The 15,375-nt window shown below is 38.9% G+C and overlaps 1 protein-coding gene across 3 annotated transcripts in view; it reads left to right on the top strand.

Moving 5' to 3' along the window:
* The first annotated feature begins 743 nt into the window (after nt 1-743).
* Nucleotides 744-15,375, top strand: part of OSBPL1A (oxysterol binding protein like 1A) — a 221,513-nt gene continuing 206,881 nt past the window's right edge. For 2 of the 3 annotated variants that reach the window (XM_047793944.1, XM_047793942.1), the window contains exon 1: nt 847-980. The gene's annotated coding sequence lies outside the window, so the exon portion shown is untranslated. Of the gene's footprint in view, nt 981-15,375 lie in introns of all 3 variants that reach the window. The other variant, XM_047793943.1, reaches the window with a different exon arrangement.

The following is a 15,375-nucleotide window of genomic DNA, read 5'->3' as shown; positions in this document are numbered from 1 at the left end:
TAGTCGGATTCGTTAACCACTGCGCCACGACGGGAACTCCATAATTTTCTTTGTCATTACTAGTTATGCCTATTTTTTAAAGGTGAAATTATAATAGAGTTTGAACCTTCACATTATAGACTATGTTAACTCCTCTGGCTAGACCTGTTGTCTTGAGTCTGAAGAGGTGGACTCTATCAAAGATATTTGATGAAAATGAGGAAGTGAAGAAAAATCTGTAATACTTCTTTAAGTATATACCTTACTCGTATCTACCATAAATGGTTACACCTGAACAGCATTATCCTTTGACATGCGAAAGAGAAGGAGGTGCAGCTAATTTACACTGCCAATTACACTGGCATGGGTAAAGTCGCAACCAAAGCAGAAAAGCAAAAAATCTGGGTAGCTGCGTGATGTATTGGCTTAATAAATTCCCAGAGCGTTAACCCTGTATTTATATTTGCTTCGGTTCGAAAGGCTTCCTCTCCCTGTCACAGCTCTTCGATGTCCTTGGAGTAGGATCCACCCCTCCTTCAACACAGGTCTGGGCGTAGCAGGAGAGGCGCTAATGCTCTGCCCCTCATTGCAGCGCTTGGCAAAGCCTGGAACCTTCTTCGGTGGTCAAGGCTGGGACCGGAGCGCGCTGGGGGCGTGGCGTGCGGAGCTGGGGCGGGGGGGCAGGGTGCCGAGCGCGCGCCACGAGACCCGCGCGACGGTCACGTGCCTCACGGGCCTGGCGCAAATAACGCGGGCGCGCGCGCGCTCGTGAGGCCGGCCGCGCGGAGGGGCGGTGCCACCACGCGAACTGTGCTGAGCCTCCTGGCGTTTCTCTCGCTTCACCGCGCCGGGATCTCAGAGACCGACGTTCCGCGGGTTCGCGAGTCTTCCGGGAGTGCGAGCCAGGTGACCGCCGCTTCCTTGGCGTGAAGCGTACAGACGGGGAGCCTGCGGTCTTGGTCCCCGCCCCGGGAGCTCTGGGAGCCTGGGTGACCTCGTCGGTCAGTTTCCTAGGCCGGTTCCCCTGCGAGCGGGTTCCCCTCTTGCCTTTGTAGTTTGTCCGCGCTTGGTGGGGGGTGAGTGCGCGTCTCCGAAGATGGTCAGAGTCGTGGCGTAGAGATGCTGGGCTAGGAGCCCGACCTCGTCTTTCCCGAAATCGCTGGCTGTTCCAGCGCTGCTAGGAAGTTAGTTGTTACAAGTAGCAAGATGTTGGCATTTGTTGCACTTCCACTCTGGGTGCGCTGACTGAGTCCTGATGCTACAGGAGTTTACCTACCAAGTCATCAACTGCGTGCTTTCTTGGTGTGTGTGCCTCCCAACTTTTAGTTTCCTACTAATGTGAGGATTGATTCACAGTGGAAGTCACGAGCTGTTCATGTGATCATTGTCACAGTGTACCCCGTGGTCAATTCGACAAGCATGAAAGACTATCAAAGGAATTCAGAAACAGTGTGAAAGATTGCAGCTGCGCAATAGAAACGAGGATTCATCTACCCAACCCTGCTAATTGGCAGGAGGCGTTGAAAAGGGCTATCCTGATAGAACTAATACTACTAAGCAGTTGTGAAAGTTTTGCTTTACAGTTTGTACTGTGAAGTTGAACTGTTGGCATGTGATATTAAGTTAAACTAAACTTCTTGAATGTTGCAAATTTAGAGATTAAGCTTTTGTGGGTAGTTGATAGAATCAGCTCAGCTCTAAAGTCAATGACTTTACCTTGAAAGTCTCAGCCTTAGTATTGTAACTGATGCGTTATGGGTGTAGAGGTCGGAGTACCCTCATCTCTTTACTCGGCATTTGGATTTGTTTTGATAGTTTAGCAATGTTCACATTCTGACTGATGCAAAGAATTTTTTGCAGCCAGTGTACGCTGGTATAATTTCTAAATCCCTTAGCTAAAATTTTAAAGATCTCTTATAAATTACAGAATAGTTACAGGAGCCACTGTCTTGTCGTCCCGTAGTTCTAAACCTGGGGCCCTGTCTACAATATATGAGGAAGAAGGGGAGAGAAAACTGTCAGTAACGTTCCTTTTTAAATTTTATCTTTTTCTTTTCTCCTATGCAAAGCAACTCACCCGGCAGTGAGCAACTGATATGCAAAATAGTAGTTAAGTGCTTCAAGCTGAGTAGATTGCTCTGAGGCAGTTGTGATCAGTGTAGGGTTTTGCCAGGGTCTTTTTATCAGCTGACACTTGCTGAATTGCTCCTTGTTCATCAGCAGAAATTGGTGTTGGGCGGCTAATCCTTGTCTCTGGAAGCAGCCTTGCAGGTGTTCTTTGCAAGGGAATTTAAACCTGTAATTCAGAGCAGCTGCATGTTATTGCTGTAAAACATTACTCTCCCACTCTCGCCCCAACGCAAAGGGAAATGATACTTGTTTAGAACCAGCAACTAGGTAGGATACAGCCGATCTATTTTGTGTGATAACAGGGTGCAATGTCTGTTCAACAAATTAAAGTTTTTCTTCGTGTGGATTTATTTAGTCACATCTACATATTTAATCATAATGTTTCAATCTTGCCCTCTTTGACAGTTTCTTACCCCTTGCTATTACTAGGAATTGAGCTTTTGTACATTGTATGCATTGACTGAGAAAAGTAGTCAGTACAAAGTGGAAATCAGCTTGGCTAATAACATAAGGAGGAGAGAGCAAGCCAACGCAAGAAATTTGACGTGGTTTGGAACTTTGTTGGTTACTTAAGCCAGACTGGTGGTAAAGGAGCTTTACTGATTTTTTAAAATTCTTTCCATTTCCTAGAAAGAGGACAGGTGTTAGCAGTGTAGGCACCAGCTTACACCAGTCTCACCAAATTCATTAATGAGATGTCAGAAAAGATACTCTCATGCATTCTCTACAGAATATATTTTTATTTTAAGAAAATTTGGAGTTTCCTTATGGCACAGCAGGTTAAGGATCTGGCATTGTCACTGCAGCACCTTAGGTTGCTGCTGTGGTGTGGATTCAATCCCTTCCACATGCTGTGGGTGTGACCAAAAAATTAGTGAAGTATACTTGACAATATTTGTTAATTTATACTGTTTATACTATACAGCAAAGTGGTTCAGTTACACACATATATATTCTTTTTAATATTCTTTTCCATTATGATTGGTCACAGGATATTGAATATAGTTCTCTGTGCTATACAGTAGGAGCTTGTTGTTTATTCTGTATATAATAGTTTGCATCTGCTAATCCCAAACTCAACCTATCCCTCCCCAACTCCAACACCCCCTTGGCAACCACAAGTCTGCTTGCCATGTCTGTAAAGAATATATGGATGATCATAATGTCATTCATATAAGTATCTTACAGGATGTTCTTGATCCCTAGAAATGTTGAATTTTTTTCTCACTTAACCTGGCTCAACCATTATTAAGGTGGGCAAGTATAAAAAATATTTTTTAATGCTTTTAAAGAGGATATACTAGGTCTCTCACTTTATCTGAGTCATTGTATTCATCACAGCAAATAGGAAATTACTATACAGTGAAAGCAATCTTTAACGTACAGTTTCCTATCATGTGACAATGGAAAGTAACCACAGGTTTTTACTTTGTTGCTTAAAGTTTTCCTTTAAAGAGAGATTTCTGGTCATATGGTGGGGAATTGGTCAGTATATATATATTTTTTTTCGTTTTAAAAAAAAGTTATTTATTTTTGTCTTTTTAGGGCTGCACCAGGCATATGGAGGTGCCCAGGCCAGGGGTTGAGTCAGAGCTGTATCTGCCGGCCTACACCACAGCCACAGCAATGCAGGGTTTGAGCCACCACAGCTTATGGAAACGCCCACTGAGCGGTGCCAGGGATCGAACCTGCATCCTCCTGAATACTAGTTGGGTTTGTTAACCACTGAGCCACGACAGGAACTCCTTGGTCAGTATTATTATACATGAGTTTTCTTAAATTTGGAAGATTCAAATGTGAAATAATCAAAATAGGAAACATTTAAATACATTTTGTCTAAAATTTAAGGAATGTTATTGTTAAAGGATAAGAGTTGATCAATCTGTTGGTGAATATTTTTATTATCTAAAACTGTATTTATCTAATTTGTGGACTTCTCTGCCCTTTGTTTTTGTAGGCCCAACCTTTTCTGAAACAATAGTTCTTAGAATCTATGAAGTTTAAATTCAAATCAGGGATTCATCTGAGAGTTCTTGGTTGTTGAAGTAGATACATGTGTAGCAACCTAAGGTTATATAAAGCATTGCCATGAAGCTTATTTTTCATCAGTTTTGTTAAACATTAACATTTTCAACTGAGTAAAGGTAAAATGATAAATAATAGCCAGCAAGTAGGATTGTTCTTTTAATATGTCCAAGTCAGTGTGGGTACATAATGAACATGAATGAGAAGGTAGTGTAAATAAGTCAAATAAAAATAGGGGAGTTCCCATTGTGGCTCAGTGGTTAACGAATCTGACTTGGAACCATGAGGTTGCGGGTTCGATCCCTGGCCTTGCTCAGTGGGTTAAGGATCCGATGTTGCCGTGAGTTGTGGTGTAGGTTGCAGATGCGGCTCGGATCTGGCGTTGCTGTGGCTGTGGTGTAGGCCCGTGGCTACAGCTCCGATTCGATCCCTAGCCTGGGAACCTCCATATGCCAAGGGATCAGCCCAAGAAATGGTAGAAAGACCAAAAAAAAAAAAAAAAAAGTAAATAGGTGTTCCATTGTGCTGTAGTGAGTCACGGATCTGCTATTGTCTTTGAGGAGGCAAAGGTTCGATCCCCTAGCCTGGCAAAGTGAGGTAAGGATCTGGTGTTGCTGCAGCTGTGGCGTAGATTGCAGCTCTGGCTCAGATTCGATCCCCGGCCTGGGAATGTCCATATGTGGCAGGTGCAGCCTAAAAAGAAAAAAAAGTAAATACTTTTCTGTTGCTTTTAATGGCTTACAAACTGTAGTGTGGCCCATTAGAATTACAGTCAGCTGTCTATCATTTTTCTGCAAAAGAGATGATGCTGTTTATTCAAGGCATAGAGTCTTGTTGAGGTAGTTAGAGAAGAAGTTTCAATATATTAAAAAGTGATTTTTAATTTAATTTTGTATTTTTAAAAGAAAGAAGCAAGTGCTTCCTAAAAGAGACTTTGAAATTTGCTGTCATTTTCCTTGAATTGCTGTATTTTGGATATATCATTTCAGTTTGCAAATCCTCTTAAAATGACAGGGTTGGAAGTTCTCATCGTGGCTCAGCAGTTAACAAACCTGACTAGTATCCATGAGGATTCGGGTTCTATCCCTGGCCTCATTCAGTGGGTTAAGGATCTGGTGTTGCCATGGACTGTGATGTAGGCCGCAGACACGGCTTGGATCCCAAGTTGCTGTGGCTGTGCTGTAGGCTGGCAGCTGTACCGATTGGACCCCTAGCCTCAGAACCTCCACATGCCAAGGGTGTGGCCCTAAAAAGACCAAAAAAAAAAAAAAAAGGATTAAGACATAATGCAGGTTCAACTTCCTCCATGCTCACATATGAACAATAACTATGATCAGTGGCTTTTAATTTTAGAGGCTGAATTGAGTTTTATGAAATATATAACAATACTATTTCACTCCTTGATGAGAAGTTCTAGATTCTTGTGGCTAGTAAAGCCCTACCTTTGGCAAGTCACTTACCTTTGTGCTTTCCAGTTTCCTTATCTCTAAAATAGTATTACATTAAATACAAATCTGTCTACCAAGGCTGAATTTCTAAAACTAGCAAAATGCATTTGTTGTTTGTGATAACACAGATGTCATGGTTTTATGTGTACATGTTTGTATATGCCTGTGTACAAATAGGTTTATACATACACCGAGGAATATATAATAACATAGAAGAACTTACCGATCTCTTGCTAGGAACTAATAAGATTGAGAGCAAAAAGCTGTTTTATTTCTCTGGCCATGTTTTTCCATATTATAATTTTTAATATTTTCCTTCTATTAAAATAATACAATATTGGGGGAAAAAACCACACCATTAAGCAGATAACTATTTTGGAAATTAGTGCTGAACACACTACAAATTTTTTTGTTTTAAAGATCTAGTTTGTAAAATATATGTATTCATAAATATTCAATATTTCTTACTATTCAAATTCCTAGCATATAATGTATTTCAAATATTTTAATAATGTATTACCAAGTATAAAATCAGTATCTGAGAATTTTTATTTTTTTATTATTTTTAAAAATTATTTCCTGATACAGTTTTTTTTCTACTGTACAGTGTGGTGACCCATTGAGACATACATGTACACATTCTATTTTCTCACATTATCATCCTCCATCATAAGTGACCATAGTTCCCAGTGCTCCATAGCAGGATCTCATCACTAATCTGTTCCAAAGGGAATAGTTTGCATCTGTTAACCCCAAACTCCCAATCCAGCCCAATCCCTCTCCCCCTCCTTGGCAACCACAAGTCTGTTCTCCAAGTCCATGAGTTTCTTTTCTGTGGAAAGGTTCATTTGTGCCTTATATTAGATTCCAGATATAAGTGATATCATATGGTTTTTGTCTTTCTGACTTACTTCACTTAGGATGAGAGTCTCTAGTTCCATCCATGTTGCTGCAGATGGCATTATTTCATTCTTTTTTATGGCTGAGTAGTAGTCCGTTGTGTATATATACCACATCTTCCTAATCTAGTCATCTGTCAATGGACATTCGGGTTGTTTCCATGTCTTGGCCATTGTGAGTAGAGCTGCAGTGAACATGCGGATGCATGTGTCTTTTTTAAGGAGAGTTTTGTCCGAATATATGCCCAAAAGTGGGATTGCTGGGTCATATGGTAGTTCTAAATTTCTAAGGTATTTCCATAGTGGTTGTACCAGCTTACATTCCCACCAACAGTGCAGGAGGGTTCCCTTTTCTCTACACCCCCTCCAGCACTTGTTATTTGTGGACTTATTAATGATGGCCATTCTGATTGGTGTGAGGTGGTATCTTGTGGTAGTTTTGATTTGCATTTCAGTATCAGAATTTTTAAACATATGGTTGTAATGATTTTTGAATGATTAGCCTTCCTTTGGCTTTGTTAATAGTACAAAAACTATTTGGCAATTGTTACAGCCTGTTTCAGATGCTTCCTACTTTTTAAATTGTGGTAAACATAACATAAAATTACCCTTCTAAACATTTTTAAGTATTCCATTCAGTGGCATTAGGTATATTCATATTGTTGTGCAGCCATCACCACTGTCCACCTCTAGAACCTTCTCATTATCCCAAACTGAAATTCTGTACCCATTAAATACTAACTCCCCATTTTCTCCCCAAGCTTTTACTAATCACCGTTTTACTTTTTGGCTGCATGGATTTGTCTACTCCAAGCATCTTATATAAGTGGAGTCATGTAATATTTGTCTTTTATGTGTCTGGCTTATTTCACTTAGCATGAGTGTTCAGGCATTTTTCAGAATATCCTCCTTTTTAAGACTGAATGATATTCCATTGTGTGTATATATGTATATACTACATTGTACTTATCCATTCATCCACCAGTGGATACTTGGGCTGCTTCCATCTCTTGGCTGTTGTTAAGAATGCTCTTATGAACCTGGATGTGCAAATATCCGTTGAGTTCCTTCTTTCAGTTCTTTTGGGTATATGCTCAGAAGTAGAATTGATGGATCATGTGGTTATTTTCTGTTTAAGTTTTTGAGGAATCACCATACTTTCCTGATGTTTTATAATGTTCAGTTAGATGCTGCTGTATGTATGGTGGAACAAAGTTTGCTGGATTGTCTTTTGAATTTTAACTTTTCAGATACCTTTAGGAACTCAGCTAAAGGAAACATCATTTAATAGTTTGAGTTTCTGATACTCAGGTGAATTTGCTCTGATTGTTGACCTTCACTGCCTTTGATTTCTCTAGGAAATTCCTACTTTGATTCTGTAGAAATTAAGCTGGAATAGTAACGAAAAGTATCAGTGTAGTGTTCAAATTATAAAATAGACCTCTGGAGTTCCCTTCGTGGCTCAGTGGTTAACGAATCCGACTAGGAACTGTGAGGTTGCGGATTCACTACCTGGCCTTGCTCAGTGGGTTAAGGATCCGGTGTCGCCATGAGCTGTGGTGAAGGTCGCAGATGCAGCTCGGATCTGGCGTGGCTGTGGCGTAGGCTGGTGGCTGCAGCTCCGATTGGACCCCTAGCCTGGGAACCTCCATATGCCATGGGAGTGGCCCTAGAAAAGGCAAAAATACAAAAAAAAAATAGACCTCTGACCACATTTAACAAGTTATGATTGTTCTTTGAGGTACAAACTCTGCCAAGATTCCAGAGTTGTTAGAGCCACAGAAATTATCCACTGTAATGAATGGGGATTTAGTGGCATGGATTATCAAGTGTGGGAACCACTTTAGGTAATCTACAGTGTTTATGCAACAACAAAATGTAAATTTGCTTTCCACAAAATAATTTACAGTTAGAAGTGTAGTTTCTCCTGTGGACCTTGGAGGAAAGGAAATAGAAGGCAAAGTGGTCCCTAGTTTTTGAAGCTCAAAATGTTTTTGTCTAGTTATTTTCTTGAAAACATTCAGCTGTTAAAATCTCATTAGTTAACCTTAACAGAGTTTGGAATTGCATGAGTGTGCAAAAAGAAGCCCAGAACATCCACAAAGTGATAATGAAAAATATTGTGTGGGGATAGGATATACCCTCATAAAATGCATTAAAGGATTATTTTTCTTTTGGCTTAAATATCAGAGACAAAATCCTTTTCTGAAATAAGCTCTCATGATTCCAAAGAATGTTTTTTAAAATCTGTTCAACGTGTGCATTTGTATTCTTTGATTTTTGTATTTTTTTCTAAAGTTATCATAGAAATTAATTTATAAATTGGAGATTATCAAAGTAAAGAAGCAGTGATAATGCTGAATAATCCTGGAGTGTATATTACGAAAAGTTCTCTGTATTTTGGTATGTTTTAAATTTATTTCTTCTGGCGTATAAGAACCTTTTTATTTTGGTCACAGGATAAAGGTGTGCATTACTTTTAGGTCTTCCTATAGGGCGACTTGATTGCTTTGTTTTCAAAGATCTCAGTCCACGTTCGTCCATCCATCTGTCCATTTAATTAATATTTGCCTGCCTGCTGTGTTTTAGGGATCTTGCTTCCAGACATCTTGCTGGGTACTAGGGATATAGTGTGGAACATAATAGACACTTTCTAATCAAGTTTTCAGTGTAGTGAAGGGAGGGCCAGAGAAATGACCTTATGAACACCTAAGGACTGATGTTTGTGGCAAAAATAAGGTGCCATGAGGGTTTATAAAGGGGATCTACTTGCGGCATGTGGAGGTTCCCAGGCTAGGGGGTTGAATCAGAGCTGCAGCTGCGGGCCTGTGGCAATGCGAGGTCCCAGCAGAATATGTGACCTACACCACAGCTCCTGGCAATGCCAGATCCTTAACCCACTGAGCAAGGCCAGGGATCAAACTGTCGTCCTCAAGGACATTGGCTTTGTAACCTGCTGAGCTGCAATGGAAATACCCAACTTATGCTGTAATTTTAATTCAGCATGTTATCTTTTTTTTAAATTGAAGTTTGTTGATTTACAATGTTGTGTTAGTTTCTAATGTAGAGCAGAGTGAATCCATTAAATATTTATGTTCTTTTTCATATTATTTTCCATTACAGTTTATTAGAAGGTATTGATATAGTTCCATGTGTTCCAACAACATGTAGAACATTGTTGTTTATCTATTTTATATGTAGTAGTTTGTATCTGATAATCCCAAACTCCTAATTTATCCCTCTCCCCCACCTCTTCCCCTTTGGTAACTGTAAGTTTTTTTTTTTCCCCTATATCTGTGAGTCTGTTTCTGTTTTGTAAATAAGTTATGATATTTTGGATTCCACATATAAGTAATATCTTAAGATTACTTCACTTAGTATGTTAATCTTCTCTGTGTCCTTCCATGTTGCAGCAAATAGCATTATTTCATTCTTTTTTTATGGCTGAGTATTGTGTATATGTCACATCTTTTTTTTTTTTTTTGTCTTTTTGCTATTTCTTGGGCTGCTCCTGCGGCATATGGAGGTTCCCAGGCTAGGGGTCTAATCGGAGCTGTAGCCGCCAGCCTACGCCAGAGCCACAGCAACACGGGGTCCGAGCCGTGTCTACAACCTACACCACAGCTCACGGCAACACCGGATCGTCAGCCCACTGAGCAAGGGCAGGGATTGAACCCGAAACCTCATGGTTCCTTGTCGGATTCGTTAACCACTGCGCCACGACGGGAACTCCTATCACATCTTCTTTATTCATCCCTCTGTTGATGGGCATTTGTGTTGCTTCTGTGTCTTGGCTGTTTTGAATATTGCTGCTGTGAACACTGGAATGCTTATATCTTTTCTAATTATGGTTTTCTCTTGATATATGTGCAGGAGGGATTGTTGAATCATATGATAACTGTTTTGAGTTTGAGTAACCTCCATATTGTTACTAGTATGGAGTGGCTATAGTGGCTGCACCAATTTGCATTCCCACCAATAGTGTGGGAGGGTTCCTTTTTCTCCAAACCCTCTCTAGCATTTATTATGTAATTTTATTGTTCAGAATACAGCATATTATTCTGTATTTTATTTAGTGATCTCATAAGTTTTTTTTTTTTTCAACTCCATACTTTTAGGATAATAATATGCTAGCCTTAAAGATAATACATTTTTTCATGGGTTTCCATTTTTAAATAAGTAGAAGTGTTTTAAAATGCCAATTTCCAGCCTTCTCTTGTGGTGCAGTGGGGTGTTGTCACCACAGCAGCTTGGGTTGCTGCTGCAGCATGGGTTCCCTGGCCCAGGAACTTAACACATGCTGTGGGCACAGCCAAAATAAAATAAAAAAAATATATAGCCAAATTCCATTTGAAAAGGACTGTTTTAATTCCCTGTCATATAAACACAATAATTTTTTTTCTCTATGCCTTCAAAAAAATAAAGGGGTTTAGTTGAGTTTGGGGATGGAGATGGCGAGTTAGACTTCTTGAGGAATGTGGATAGTAATTTATTTGTACACTTGACTTCTCTATAGCGTAAATTCTTCTAATATAAGGCCTAGTTTTATTCGTTGGTGTGTCTTCAGAGTTTAGAGCAATGCCTGGAATGTGGTTGGCAGTGTTGATTGATTCATTTCCTTCTGTGATGGCAGAGCTAAGGAGAGTGATGCTGGCCCCGGGGTGATGGGAAAACTGCAGCTTCTGGTGAATGTCACATTGCATGCCTTCCTGCTCCCTGGGTGCCCACCTAAGGAATAAGGTTTTAGGCACTAAATATGTAGGTCTGTATAGACAACAGTGGACTTTTACTTATAATGGTTCTTGGATGAAGAAAAAAATTGTAATGAATGTTTTTAATGCCTTAATTTGGAACCTTTTCTTAGTTTCTTTCTGGCATAGCTGAAATGAACACAAAAATCATTTTATTTTCCTGGTCAAATTAATACCTTTATCATTTTAGGAAGTTTACTTGGTCTTTATAGGTTATTTTTGGAGTTGGACTATTTTGACGGTGTTAGAGCCATTAGAATTTTTTTTTTTTGCTATAAAATTGTGTTTTTACTATTTTCTGCTCCTAACACTTTCAAAATGATTTTTTAATGGAAGTGAGTTGTAAATGCATACAAGATTTTATAAAATTGTGTCTATGGGGAGATCAGGCATGTGTTAGTCCCCTCCTCACCCCTGCCACTACTTCCTAAAGTAATCAAAGTTTTATAAAGGAAAAGAGTTGAAAATGTCTTTGCATTTTTGAATTTATCTTCAAGCTCTTGCTTATTTGAGTAAACCCCAAGTGTTACAGTCAGTAAACCTTTAGTCTGCTTAGCCTACAGATAGACTAGCTAGGTTTTTTTTCTTTTAACAGCTGCACCTGTGCACCTGTGGCATATGGGAGTTCCCAGGCTAGGGGTCGAATTAAAGCTGCTGCTGCCGGCCTAGGCGACAGCAATACCAGATCTGATCCGTGTTTGCGACCTAAACTGCAGCTTGTGGCAACACCAGATCCTTAACCCACTGAGTAAGGCCAGGGATTGAACCTGCATCCTTGTGGACACTGTGTCAGATTCTCAACCTGCTGAGCCACAGTGGGAACTCCTAGATGTTCAGCTAGTTTTGATGGATGTGGTATTAAATTGCTTTGAAAAGAAGAAAATGAATTGCTTTAAGAATATGTTTTATGAAGTTCCTGTTGTGGCTCAGTGGTAATGAACCTGACTAGTATCCATGAGAATGTGGGTTCAAACCCTGGCCTCGCTTGGTGTGTTAAGGATCCAGTATTGCCATGAGCTGTGGTGTAGGTCAAAGACGAGGCTCGGATCCAGTGTTGCTGTGGTTGTGGTGTGGGCTGGTACCTGTAGCTCTGATTCGACCCCTGGCCTGGGAACCTCCATATGCTGTAGGTGCCACTGAAGAAAAAAACAAAAAAGCCAAACTTTTTTTCTGTAAACCCAATGTGGTGAGAACCCAAGGTAATATAATTATACAACTTCCGGTATGTTATAAAGATATTTACTTCAGAATTTCTTTGATTCATTCTTAAAAAGCAGGAAAAGGATATTAAATGAAAATTTCTTTTGTGTATTATGTCAGCAAAGTATACTTTTAGTCCTTATTTACTGCACTTGTCTAATGAAAAATAGAAAAACATCTGTGACAAAATGTCCTTTTAATTTGATAAGTTTTTTGTTTTATCTTCAATAAATTTTTCTTATTATAAAGAAATGCCTTTATATTGTAGGGAATTGAGAAAACACAGCTATCAAAAGACATTTAGGAGTTCCCGTTGTGGCTCAGTGGTTAACGAATCTGATAGCATCCATGAGGACAGGACGCAGGTTCAATCCCTGGCCTCACTCAGTGGGTTAAGGATTCTGCATTGCTGTGGCGTAGGCTGGCAGCTACAGCTCTGATTTGACCCCTAGCCAGGGAACCTCCATATGCCTTGGGTGTGGCCCTTAAAAAAATAAAAAGATGTATATAGCCATTCATAATTTCACTGCAAAGAGTAACCTCTATCATCCTGATGTACTACCCACTTTTTCTCTGTGAACATGTGAAACATATATAGAGATCGTTATGTTGGAACCACCTGACCTAATGATACATTGGAATTCAGTAGTTTTAGAAATTCTTTTAGAAAGCCTTTTAATTTTTAGTAATTTTATTGGAATACAGTTGACTTACAAATTGTGGTAATTTCAGGCGTACAGCAAAGTAAATCAATTATATATATCCATTCCTTTTCAGATTCTTTTCCCATATAGGTTATTACACATTATTGAGTAAAATTCCCTGTGCTATGCAGTAGGTCTTTGTTGTGTGTTTTATATATAGTAGCGAGTATATGTCAGTCCCACCCCCCTAATTTATTCCCCCTCAGTGTTTCCCCTTTGGTAGCTGCAAGTTTGGTTTCGAAATCATTGAATCTGTTTGTTTTGTAAGTTTTATTGTATCATTTTTATTAGATTCCACATATTAGTGATTTCATATTTGTCTTCCTCTGACTTCACTTAGGATAATTTCTAGGTCCATCCATATTGCTGCAAATGGCATTATTTCATGCTTTTTTATGGCTGAGTAATATCTATTGTATATATGTACCACATCTTCTTTATCTAATTCTCTGTTGATGGACATTTTCACTGCTTCCATGTCTGGAACTGTTGTAAATAGTTCTGCAGTGTACATTGGGTGCATGTATCTTTTCAAATCATGGTCTTCTTGAGATACATGCCCAGGAGTGGGATTGCTGGATCATATAGTAGTTCGATATTTAGTTTTTAAAGGAACCTCCATGCTGTTTTCCACAGTGGCTGCACCACTTTACATTCCCACTAACAGTGTAGGAGGCTTCCCTTTTCTCCACACTTTCTTTAGCGTTTATTTTTTATAGACTTTTTGATGATGGATATTCTGACTGATGTGAGGTGATATCTCGTAGTTTTGATATGCATTTCTCCAATAATTAGTGATATTGAACATCTTTTCAAGTGTTTTTTGGCCATTTGTCTGTCTTTGGAGAAATGTCTGTTTAGATCTTTTTACAACCTTTTTAATGTTTTCATAGTACTCAGCTATGTGACCAAACCTTTATTGATGGCTATTATTTAACTTTTTTTTGTTTTATAAATAGGGCTACAATGAATATAAGTATTGTTAAACTTTTAAAATGATTAATCAAATGTTATGTTATTTTAATAAATGTATGCACAAATAATGAATGCCAAGATGATCAGTAAAAACACTGATTAACAAGCTGTATGAAGAAAGGACATTATGGTCACTGTTATGCACTGAAAATCAGTCTCTGGGTAAGAGTTTGAGATTGGCTTTCCTGAGAGTTTATTGGAGCCCTTTCAAGAGGACGTGAGTGAGTGCTGGGAACAGGGCTGGTTATCTGATAGGGCCCATGGCCGGCAGGGGTTTGTGGGGGAGCAGCCTGCTCTTCTGCTCTGCTTCCACTCTCCCTGAGAACTGGATCCAAGCTGTGTCTGTGACCTATGCTGCAGCTTTCGGCAATGCTGGATCCTTAACCCATTGAGCGAGGCCAGGGATCAAGCCCACGTCCTTATGGATATTAGTCAGGTTCATTACCACTGAGCCATGATAGGAACTCATAGTTCTTCGAGCATTTTTAAGACAGTTTTATTTTTCTACATTTTATTGGAGTATAGGTGACTTACAGAGTTAGTTTAGGTGTACAGCAAAGTGAAATATATATTTATGATTATATAAATAATTTTATAAAATGATTAATATCAATTATATTTATATTATAAATATATTTATAATATAAAATTTATACTTTATATTTAATATACACATTTATTTTTATAACATTATAAATATTATATATTTCAGATTTTTTTCCCCATATAGGCTATTACAGAGTATTGAATAGATTTCCCTCAGCTATATAGTAAGTCCTTGTTACCAATGGATTTTGTATATAGTAGTGTGTGTATATTGAGTCGCAACCTCCCAGTCCATCCCTCTCTGCAACATTTCCACTTTGGTAACCATTAGTTTGTTTCTGTTTTGTAAATAAGTTCTTTATCATTTTTTATTAATCCACATATTAGTGATCTTGTATTTGTCTATGTCGGAGTTACTTCACTTAGTATGATAATCTTTAGGTCCATCCATGTTGCTGCAATGGCATTCTTTCTTTTTTTTTTTAATGGCTGAGTAATATTTCATTGTATATATGTACCACATCTTTATCCAGTCCTTTGTTGAATGACATTTAGGTTTTTTCCATGTCTTGGCTGTTGTAAATAATGCTGCAGTGCTCATTGGGGTACATGCATTTTTTTAAAATTTTTTCTGGGTGTATGCCCAAGAGTGGGGTTGCTGGATCATATAGTAGTTCTATATTTAGTTTTTTAAGGAACCTCAACACTGCTCACCACA

This window comes from Phacochoerus africanus, chromosome 8 (genome assembly GCF_016906955.1).
Source record: "Phacochoerus africanus isolate WHEZ1 chromosome 8, ROS_Pafr_v1, whole genome shotgun sequence".
Taxonomy (NCBI): domain Eukaryota; kingdom Metazoa; phylum Chordata; class Mammalia; order Artiodactyla; family Suidae; genus Phacochoerus; species Phacochoerus africanus.
The sequence above is the reverse complement of the archived record's forward strand: the minus strand, read 5'-3'. Positions and strand labels throughout refer to the sequence as shown.